The following is a 12042-nucleotide window of genomic DNA, read 5'->3' as shown; positions in this document are numbered from 1 at the left end:
TTAACTTTAAGCACGAGAGCTGATCCCTTGCAATCAGCGGGGCCGCTCACAAATTTCCAGTTAAGCACATACTAAAGTGCTTTACTGGATTAGGGCCACGGTTTCTATTGTAAGAGGAAGAGTCACAGGCAGAATTTATTTGCCTGAGAAACCGATTTTGCCCAAGTTGGAAAACAATAGCATTTTCATTACCCACTTCACAACTCACCTGAATGAATGGGAAAGGCTCCTTGCCTCCAGCTGCTCTTTCATTTGGGCTTGTAAGCTGAGTCTTTGAAGGGCAGTCCAGGGTAAACCATCCTGGTGAGTTATTTGTGTCTGATGCAGGCATGATGGAGGAGATGTCCAGATAGAAACTAAGTTTGTTTCATTAATTTTGATGTGTTCCGTGCAATCTCTCATTTAAAGTGCTGAAAATAAGCCTGCAGATGGGGAGCCGCAGATCCTCTCCCTTGGCCCGGCTCCAGCTAGGGTAATTACATGCTGTCTGCCTGAATCCCCTCATATGGCCTCAAATGGAAAAGTCATTCCCCACTTTTCCTCCTGAAATACTGCAATGTAGCGCAGCAGCCGCAGAACAGCAACTGAGCAATACCCGCAGTCCAGCAGTGGTGGGAACCGTTTCTTCTAGACTAAATAAAGGCTGAATTCCTTCAGTAACCACCACAGATCCCCTGGAGAAGACTGTCCTGCTTCAGGATATGGCTCCTGGCCCATAAGAGCTTCCGAACAGCTCAAAATGTAGGTGTGCAGGCAGGGCTGGTGGGAGGGTTAGTGCAGAGATACCCATTGTACCATACAATTTTGGGAAAAGTTCATCTCCAGTTCTGCCATAATGAAACCTGACTGCAGAAGGTCACCTTTCCACTTCATTATAGTGGATAACTAGCACCACGATGTTGTCTGGTGTGGCCCTGCTGTCAGTCACTTGGCACATCCTCTCCACAGCAACTGCTCCAAAAGCGTTCAAGATCTACACACAACTCAAGCCCAGAGATCAGCCACCTCCTGCCTTCAGAATGAATTTGTCTTTCCTTGGTTAAATTAAATCGTACGCTATGTTTTTACATAGAGTAACTTTGTAAGCTGCATGAAAAGAGATGAAGGCAGCTGTGATCAAAGTCTCTGGTAAGACTACAGTCATTGAGGGCATCTAACAAGTTGCCAGATTTTGCTCTTGTTCTAAAGTGTTCCTCAGAAGCGGCATTTTCATTAGATCGCATATTCAAGTAAAGCGGATCATTGCAGCAGAACTTATTCTTGAGCAATTTCATTCACTTCTACCACTTAAAACCTACACCAAACTGATAGGACTAGAGAAGATAACCCACAGTTATTGGGGAAAATGTGAATAAACCAAAATCCAGACAGTAAGGCTGGACAACTTCATAGGCTGACAATGTGTAGGGACATACTCTTTATTAATGCATTTCAAGTCTCACAGTGACTACTATTTTTGGCTACAAGGAAGCTGGGTCAGGACAAGACTTGAGAGATGGGACGCTTTGGCCATGAAATGACATCTGTGAAGTCCTGTCCTTTACCAGCCTGGTTCATGCTTCTACATTGTCATGTTGCTCCACAACACAAAAATGGCAGCATGTTCCTCTTTGCAGTGTTTCTGAATGGTTATATTTTATTTGCACCATTTCTGAAACATAAAGTGTTGACTCCTGTAGCCCTGACACTTTATATGCTTGAAGAGTCTGGGCAATATCACTTCAGCTTCCTGCAAATATCAACATAATAAACTCGTCTCTTCCCATTGGCCTCAGCAAATAAGCCAAATACTGAATAAAAGCAGGCACTAGATTACCCTCTTATTCCTAAAGGCTTGTAGAGAAATTCTTCCAGATTAGAGATACATGATGATAATACATGCAATGCTGTCCTTTACTTGCCCTAAACATAGCTCTTCAGTTCCCAGGATGCTCTTTCGCTTCCACGGTCACAATTTACCTAAAAAAGATACAGTTCATTTGTACATAGTGAAAAATAATTCTTGTTTACTACTTTACCATAGAATAGGATGCAAATCTCATTCTCTGCTTATTTTTTTCATTACTTTTATGGTACAGCAGAAAAGCCTGCAGTGAAAGTAAAATGACCACCTCCAAAAATATTAGTCACTTAAAGGGTCAAAAACACATGAAGAACAATTGCTTTGCAAGTGTTTCAGTGCATACTAATCTTCCAGGAAAGGAGCATGACAAGCTTTTGCCGAGTATAGCATGAAAGCAGAGCTCAGGAATGCTCAGGACATTTTCAGTAACGGGCCTTAACGCAACATACATCTTTATTTGCAGGTATCTTCTCTCACGTCTGGCTGATAAAGGAGTACGGGTGGAGATCCTTAGAAAAAGCTGATGTGGGAAGAGAACATACAAATACATGACAATGAAGCCCTTTACAAACGGATGTCAAACCATTTTTGTTGATCTGAGAAAAATGTTCAAGGAGAGGAAGCCTCATTAGAAATGAAAAACTTTGAGACAAAGTGTGCGCAAGCTCAAGACACAGACAAATAGTTGCAAAATGCCTTTATTATCCGAGGGAACACAGCACCAGCAACAAATACGCTGCTTGTCTGTATTTATATTCCAAATAGTGTTGTTTCCCATAAATCATTGGTTCTACATTTGCCTGGGTTTTCTTCCTCTTTTTCTGAAATAAATCATATCCATTAACACATAATGGCATGGGATATGTTCCCAGGCACAGGCAAAAATGTTCCTTTCAAATCCATCTAGATACCCCACTCCCTGGACACTTTGACTTATGCTGCAGTGACATTCTCACAGCATCATTATCAACTCGGTTTCAAAATAACTGTTTCTCTCAACGAGTACTGCCGGCACAGATGGAGCTAGCAGGTCCATGACTGAGGGAAGAAGAACAATATGAGCTATTGTGGGTGTCCTAAGAGCACGCAGCGTTAGCGGAGAGGGCTGAAACTGTAAGGAAATAATATGATGACTGGCAGCTGGATCTGAGGGCAGCCTCTGCTGGATCTGAGGACAGTCTCTGCCAGCTGAATGCTAGTCCCCACCACACAGAGTGCAGGTGCCCCGCAGGGCCTTTTGGGTGAACTACTGCCTCTTCAGAAGTCCTGGGAAGTTGGACTTCGATGACACCAAGATTTCACCTTTGCCAGTGAGAAGGCATTGATTTTCCAGTTGTACCTATTTCTTCCAGGAAACAAAGCAGTTGTGCGCTCTCTAATGAGAGATAATTATATAAATAATGTGTATATACTAATTTGGAAAGATACAGGGGAAAAAAAATAGTAAGTAGTGCTGAAAATACTATTAGAAAAAATATCAGTAATAGAAGTGGGAAAGGTTAATTAATTAATGTTTTAATAAGAAGAGCTCCTGCTCTAGACACGTATATACAGCTCGGCACATGTTAAAACACTATGCAATTCACCAACTCTTCTTCAGTCCAAGGTAACCACCACGCCGGGACAGGTAACCCCAGGCCCCCACGCTCAGGCGCTGCGAGCTCAGGTTTCCCCATCCCTCCACCCAAGCAAGCAAGTCCTCCGCTGAACTCCTCTCCTGCCTTATACTGACCCAGCTTCACCTGAGGAGGTGGACCACCACGAGCAGCAGATGGACAACCTTCTTCAAAACTGTTGGTTGTTATGGCAGCTATTTCCCTTTGAAACCAGATTTCAAGCAGGCAGCAGCCAGGCCAGACAGAAATGGGGGACAAGTACTTCAAGGACACAACCCTGCCGCAGTGGGTGGGACAGACCAAGCTGACCCATCCCATCTCTCACCAGCAGCATGAACATGAGCTCCTGCAAGGAAAGTATCAGGGGAAAAAAGGCATTCAAGCTCTTGTAAAAAAAATATATAGTCCTTTTTCTGAATTTCACAGCCATCTCTCTATTCTTTTTGTCCTCCCTCTATTTCGGGTAGCTGATCAAGGGGTTTTCCTCTTCACCCACAGCTGGAAATGAGAAGCCAACAGGCAAACCCTTGTCACCAGAAAATGGCCCAAAGACTTCCCCGGGTGGGGAAGAGCCAGGGCAGTGGGATTACAGTCACCAGCATCAACAGATTTGCATATTCAAAGATTGTAATTGAGGAATAAGCAGTAATTATGCAAATCCCTGGGTCCTGAGTGGCCGAAGCCAGCGCTCAGCATACGGCATCCTTACCAAAATAAACCCACGCCAATGATGAGGCAGCGCAGGGACAAGCGCAACCAGGGAGCAGGGAATCGCTGAACAGGAGGAAAAGGCACCACAATTCATCTGTAACTAACAGTGCTCAGCCCTGAACTCTGTCGGCTGGGACACCTCCTTCCCGCCTCAATATTAGATATATTTGAGCTCACAGTGCTCTTCTGGGTCCATGGTGAGTTAGATGGCAAAATTATTGCCTGCAACTGAAGAAAGGCCATAGAAGTATATCAATAAAACAACATGCTTTCGTGTGCTACCAGTGAGCTAAGCAGCTATTACCACAGATCCTTCCTCATTTTTTTCTTAACTTTTTTCAACCTCCTCATCAGCAGAATTGAACTCGAGGATGCATATTTCATCTGGTGGATAATTCTTCATCAACTGCATTTGTGAACTCATGCTTCAAGGTCAACAAAGGTTACAGAGGAGTTCAATTGGTGCATTTAAAAGCAATCAGTAATTAAAGCAACATTTTTTGCTTAAAATACCTGAAATACAGCCATGCTTTCAGAGGGATTCTGTTTAAGTCTGTCATACATTATTTTCCACAATATATGGCTGACTCTGCACCAGCAACTCAGTTCACCTTGATTCATGAATAACTATCCCTCACTTCCTACTGTAAATACAATTCTAAACATATGGGAGAGAATTTATAGTGAATTCGGGTTGTACATTATCGCCATGATTAGCTGCATTTGTTACCCAGCAGATGTCTGGGTAGTAAAAATCCCCCATGAGTACAGTATCCTGGAGTTTCCCAATTCCTTGATAACTGGTCCAAGAATTTCTCACTCCCGCTGTGCTCTGATCGTGGTGGCCCAGAGCAGATGCTCGCTGTCTGCCCATCTCCTGCAGCACTAATCCCGCTCTCTCCACGCTGCGATCCCAGCAGAGCATCATGCTGCTTCTGCTTTTCTCTCTCCTCTTATCCTCCCCAAAAAGCTTTCCTGGTGACATTCATCATTCTCACAATACCAAAACACTTTGACAAGCTGAGCCAGATACCTCCCAGGTGTTGTATCACTGATTACCACCAGAGTTACAAATTTGATGACTGATCTGGCTGTAACTATTTATGATACTGGTAATGCCATTATAAGCATCAAGATGATGCTTGTAAGATGTCTCAGCTTGTGTCTGGCCCCTCTTTTCCTGCATTTCTCACAACCACATGGCTCTGTTCCAAGAAAAAGCCTGAAGAGAGACACGGTGAGTAACTGGCACGAAACTAAAGCCCATAGAGATCAAGCGACTAGTCCCAAAACACGGAAGACAGACGGTACTGCCTTGAGAGCTTTCACATGAGATTATCTTTCCCCTGCATGGATTTCTCCATCCCAGGGACGCTTTACTCTTGTCAGTTCACGTCTTCCAGTAGAGAGAAAAAAATGTCACTGTCCCCCCCTGCAAAAGCTCTTACTTCTAGAGGCTAAAATAGCAAAGATGCTCCCTTACATAAATGGATGTTTTTGCCTGCCATGAGATCTTTGCAGGCTGCCATCGCTGACCACTTTGCCGAGCGATCGCTTGATGTGAGCCCAGGGTCTGTTGTGCTCGGAGCCCGTGTTGTGGGACCAGCAGGCTCATGTGCTGTGGAACTTGGACTTCACCGCCAGACATTCACCTGCCCTTGAGCTCCAGTACATCTCAGCTGCCCAACACTTCCCACTTTCTTTTTGAGTCCCAAATGTCTGTTTTTTTATGGCTAACAACAACGATCTTGCAGATATCATATGCTAAACACTGGGCTACCGTACAAGACCATGAGCACTGAGTTTTCTTCTTGCTGTCAGACAAAGCCTTGAAGAAAACAAACACTCTCAAATACCATCTGAATTCCTGTCCCAACACCCGGAAAGTCCAACCCTCCAACCTATTCTCTTCAATCAGCGTACAAGCAAGTCCTCTCCATCTATTATTTGCTTTAAAATATTTTATCTGTCTTCAACCTGGAACACCAGATTAGCAACTCTTTTTCAAGTGGTAAAAAGGCTACAAATACTAATCCACCCTTCTAGCAGAAAGGGACTTTTTTTTGCTTAGTAGAAAATGCAAGTTTAAACGCAGATAATTTCAAGTAATTTGATCATTTACTAAGCTGCTATTTTTCACTCACTTCCAATCAGCACGGGGTATAACTCGCAGGGTAACACTAACATCCAGTTCAGCCTCTCCAGACCAGAGTCATGGATAAGAGGCACATTTTTAATCCATTGCATTCAGAGGCATCTGCTTTTGAACCCTTGAACTAAATACCATGCTGAAATCCAACTGAACCAGCTCACAAGGCCAACATTTTCAAGGCTCTAATTGCATAAATAAATATGTATAAAAATACACATCCCCATGTTGTGCATGTACCCATTTTTAAGTTACCTGGCAAACTCTTCAACGCAGGGTTGTTTCAAGGAATTAAGTGCCATAAGGTGAACAAAGCGTGAGCCCTGCTTTATTGAACACTCATTAGCCATACTAGAAACTGCACCGTAACATTAATTTTGCAGCTACAAGACGCTGGCCTTGAACAGAATTAATGCATGTGCACACATTTGCTACACAGTCATAAATTTTAGTAATGCAATTTTACGAGCCTCTTAAAAGGTAACCATTGCAAAAAAAAAAAAAATAGCATGAGGAAAGGCAGGGTAAAGTTCAACAGCAATATTTCATTACCAAGACAAGGAAAGAAGACAAATGACTCGGCCTCCTTGGTTCTCTCCTCTCCCCCCACCATTACTTGGGGAAAAACACACAGCACAACACAGATTTGTTTTATTGCGGTAAGTGTGTCAGCCCGGCAGGACGGTAGATCAGGAGGATTTTTCAATACAAGCAGAGATTCGTCTGTCACTAAAGGAGAGTTTACAGCAAAGCTTTTCAACAGGGACCAGACTCCCCATCGTTTCCAGGGCCAGCCAGAATAATTAGCATTTCTCTAGTCCCTCTCCCAGGTAGGGCTGTTTTACTGTATGTAATTCCCTCTTTTTTCCCCTTCCCAGGGAATGCACCTGCTGTTGTGGACATGGGCTGGAGCCCCGCCACGTGCTGGGGGACAACATGCAGACAGCACACCACATAGAGGCTCAAAATAAACATGGAAAACAGAGCAATTTTCTCGTGAATAGCAGGATTTGACATTTTTTTTAAAGCAGCAGCAACCAGAACTGCGCGTTTACCCATGAGGGAGAACCTCACCTCACCCTGAGTTGAGAAGGAGAACCTCCTCCTCACCCCGAGGAGTTCACCCATTTATTTTCATCCTTAATAAATGAAATCAGTTTTCAACCCTCTGGTTGCAGAGACTGGCCTGGAAATGTGACTTCCACAAAGCTCAACACAAAAGCAAACGGGAGTCATCTTCATAACCTTGCCATTCCCAGCATGGCCACATGTTGTTTTGGGGACGGGTGAGAGGAAGGCCGAGGTCACATTTCCATAACTGCTGTCAACCCCACAATCTCAGACATCAGCAGATTTTTTTAGCTGAGGCCAAAACATCAGTGTCTGGCAGAAAATTCCCTCTATTTACTGAGGAAATCTGGTTGACTTCGAGAAAAGGCAAGATCTGAGCCTGCACTGTATGTCCAGAGACCTGCTTAGTGCCTCAGAGGAATATCTCAAAATCCACACATCTAGGGTGTGGGAGGGCACGGAGAAGCAGGATTGGGGATGGGTAATTGCTACCACAAAGCTCTTCATTTCTAAAAGCCTCCAGCCTCAGCAGCAGCTGTGTCTCCAGACACCCACCATTTCCTCAACCCTATGCTGTATTAAGCTTTGTAGACAATTTCCCTGGTCCAGCAGAGAGCTTTGCACATCTCCTCGCATCCACTGCTGGTCCACCACGACCAGTGATGCCCAGTGGTACTGTGCACTGGACAAGCACCTTTGCTTTCTTGTGCTGGGCTCATCCGGGACCATTAACTAGTCTTCCTTGAAAATCAGTCTATTGCTCTTGGGAAGGGTTAGATGTACTGTTGCTTTCAGAAGAGCTTCATGGCTCTCCTACACGTAGTTTGTGCTATATTGCAGAAAATAAATAAGACTAAATGGAACTTACTTATGGGAGAGTCTTGCTGCTGATAGCCACTTCTTCCCTTTCTGAAGATTTTTCTCTAGCTTCTAAGTGGACTGTGAAGATTGATGTAACAGCCTGCAAGAGATCTAGTGGTCCATGGTCTCAGAAGTCATCTGAAGTGACCAAGCTTGCTGGAGAACTAATAGCAGAGCAGCACTTTACAAGATATAGTGCTCTTTCCTGAAAAGATAACAAAGGAAAAATACGATGAAAGAAAGTATTTCATTTTTATAATTACCCCCACAGGTGCTTGCCTTTTCCCAAAGTGCACACCAACACAACTGACCTTTCCTTTCGATAGGACCATGCAGCTACAGGCAGGCTATGGGCTATTTTCTCTTCTTCCATGTGCACATTCAGTGGGATGGAGTCACAGGAGCACCTCAGAGGGCAGAATATGGCCCCAAGAGTCAATGTTTTGCTTGCGACTCTTTTATGCATCAGGCAGAGCCATTCATCAAAGCTGTATCTGAAATGAAGAATTTAATCAACCGGTACAATTGATTGCTGTAAGCGATATACTCAAAGAAGCACAGAGAGCGTGGGACTGCATCTTGGTCGCTTATCAGCACCGCATGTAGCAGCTTTCTTCTGCCTTGAGACTCAGCCACTCTGTCCAGCAGCTCCTGTAGAAACCTGGCAGCTGCCCCATCTTCCAGCACAGCGATGACCCAGATGAGGTCTATAGAGCCTACATATCCAGCTCCTTGGCTGAGGAATGCTGTGCCAGAGTGCTTAGGGGGTTTTGGCACAAGCCTGGTCACACTTAGCACTTTTATGAAAATTCCTGCTCCTGGATTCATGCTGTAATGTAAAAATCCAGAGGGCACTTCTACTTGTAAGCTTCTGGACTCGATGGGTACGAGGGAAAAACCTGAAACTGCTGCAAATCCATGCTACCATCTCCAAGAATGAAACCAATGTGAAACTGTGAATCACAGTCCCTCCCAAGGGGACCTGTGATGGTTTGCAGCCTGACTCGTGACACATGAGCACCCGAGGGTCGAACTGGTGGCCCGGCCCTGCAGAGAGCCTGACCCCATCCTGACCAGGATTGCTAAAGCAACGCATTAAAGGTGTTTGTGCAGTAGCGATGAGGAAATCAATATCTTACATTACTCCATTTTCACGTCATGGTTCGTTATTTATATATGTCCTCTCTTCCACAGCTGCCCTTTGCAACCTCGGATGCTGGATTACCTTTAGTGGTAGGCTCAGCTCTATCTTTGTTTCACCACCTGGATCTTTAAGACAAGCTGGTTTTGCAATTAACAAGTCAAAAGCAGCACATTAAATTCATATCAAGATCCTAAGCAAACTGATTGCCTGTTGACAGGTGACTATAAATAGTTATCCACAGTACTGACTTAAAAGGGACAGTGGTTGCATAAACATGTAAGTGAAATAGATAACCAAAATATTAGTCATGACCTTGTTAAAACAGTTGATATGGCAAAACTCAGTCATGAAATAACCTATAAAATGAAATATTATGATTAGTGTCAAGAGCTAATCTCCCAGAAGCCCAGACAATGTGATGCAAAGGAGCTTTTAAAAGAAACCCAACAAACTCATTTTTCATTATCTTCTGCAATCTTATTATTTCACAAGTGAGAAATCCATTAGCAATTCTGCCAAGAACTAGATAGGCTGCTTAGTTATCTAACACTGAGACACTTGCATCCTATGGCTATGTTGATGTCCCTGGAAAAAAAATAAAGAGGAAAAGCAATGGAGTAATAAATTATTATAACAGTTTCATTAAAACTTAGAACGCTGTAATTTTCAAGTTTATTTGGTATTATATTTAAATGAACCAAAAGGCAACATTGTACAGTAACTTTATAAAATAAAATTATTACATAGTACATTAACCAAAGCCCCGTTAAAAAAAAAAAAAAAATCCTAAAAAGTCATTTGGGGACAGATCCTGTTCTTGCTCTTCTGCACACATGATTTATCGAGCTGATTTCAAGCAGCACTCTTGTTTTAGGAAAAGCAAATTGGATTTGCCCCCAAAATGGAGTATCTCTTTTATAATTCTTGCAGTTTCAGTTTATCATGTGTAATATATCAAGTTTATAAGGCATAAATACGAAAAACAGTTCAATATGCTCATCATTATTTTAATTAAATAATACAATCTAGGACACTTTTTTTTTCAATCACACCAAGGATTACAATGTACCTATAGCTTTAATTTATTATTTTTTTTAATACAAAAGTCTATCATATAGTATACAGTATATACTAGTTGATAACTGGTTCACAAGGTTGATCACAATATTCTTGCAGGTTAATATTGTCAGAATTTCACCTAGCTTGTACACTCTCTGCAGAACCGCAGGGCCCCTCCTTCCCAGGCTGCTCTCCTCCGGCGGCAGCATCCCACTGCTCCATCTCCTTACCTATTTTAAGCGAAGAGCTCTGTGCCAGATGTAAAACCCATCAGGAAGGGCTAGGGATGCACATCCCAGCGGTGCCGAGGAGCTGCCGGAGGCAGCCGGGGAGCGGAGGAGACGGCGAGGCAGAGGGTCCTGGAGGTATTTTTGGAGCGGGGAGGCAGGGAGCCAGGCTCTGCTTTGCCCACTTCCCTCGGGCTCCCAGCACCGTGGAGATGCTCCCAGAGGTTGTGGGAGCCGAATCAAGCCCCAAGAGGGAGATCTGTGACAAACCGTGGTCTGGCATGTCGGGAAACCACTGCCCCCATGGAGGTGGGTGCCAATGGCTGCTTGTGCAAAGTAAGGATGGGCAAAAGCACCTCGATAAATTAGGAGTGGTGTGGATGCTTGGGATGCTCAGTGCTTGGGTTGGGCCAGCTCCACGTCACCCACAGCCCCCTAACCTTCCAAGTCCTTCCCAGGATTTTGGGCATCTCTAATGCAAAGACTCACGCGGTGCCAGTGGGATGAGTCTTGCACAGACAGAAAAAAAATCCCTGCACAGACAAAACACGGGTCTTTACATCTCTTCCCATTCACCAGCACAAGCACAGCCCCAGCGCGCCCCTGCAATCAACATCTCCTGCACCCTCCTCCCATCTCCACTTAAATATTCTGGTATTTTCTAAAAGCAGATGACTGAGATGCGACAGAGGAAGCGCTGCTGATTTCGGGTTGGGGGGCGGCAGGGCCAGCAGTGCTAGCAAAGGGGGTTTGGAAAATGTGGGGGCTCTGCCCCGTGTCCATCCCCCACCCATCCTGTCCCTCCAAGGGACATGTCACCACTGATGCGGGGACTGACACTGTGCCACCACGGGGCCACGCTGCTTCTTCCAACAGCTTGCTATCGCCGGGCCAAGGAGGGGTGGAAAACGACTTTCTGACATTACCTGGAACCAGGAATAGATTTTTTTCTTACATATACAATCAACTTAAATTGTGCATAAGGTAAACTGCAGAGCAATGCCCTCCGGAGCGTATTCACATGTCTAATATTAGATATCTTGCTGGCGGCTCCACATAATCCCCGGAGGTTTCTCTCCTTGTCTATATTTACTACGTACGGATTCTGAGCTCCTAAACTCAGGTGCTCTGAATCATACCGTAACCGAAGGCAGCCTAAAATAGACAGTGTGAATTGCTCCCTCCCTGCTGTGACTCCATCCTGCAGCATCTGGGAGAAAAGAGAAATAATCTTGTTATGAGGAATGGGCCAAAGCTACAGAATTTGGGTCAGGATTCAGGCCGGGCAGGCACCGATTTCGGTCTAGGGGCTTATCCTTGTTCGGTATTTGCTGATGGGACACCCGACCCTGTGCTTACAC

Source organism: Charadrius vociferus, unplaced genomic scaffold, assembly GCF_000708025.1.
Source record: "Charadrius vociferus isolate BGI_N301 unplaced genomic scaffold, ASM70802v2 scaffold365, whole genome shotgun sequence".
Classification (NCBI taxonomy): Eukaryota; Metazoa; Chordata; class Aves; order Charadriiformes; family Charadriidae; genus Charadrius; species Charadrius vociferus.
Note: the sequence above shows the minus strand (reverse complement) of the source record.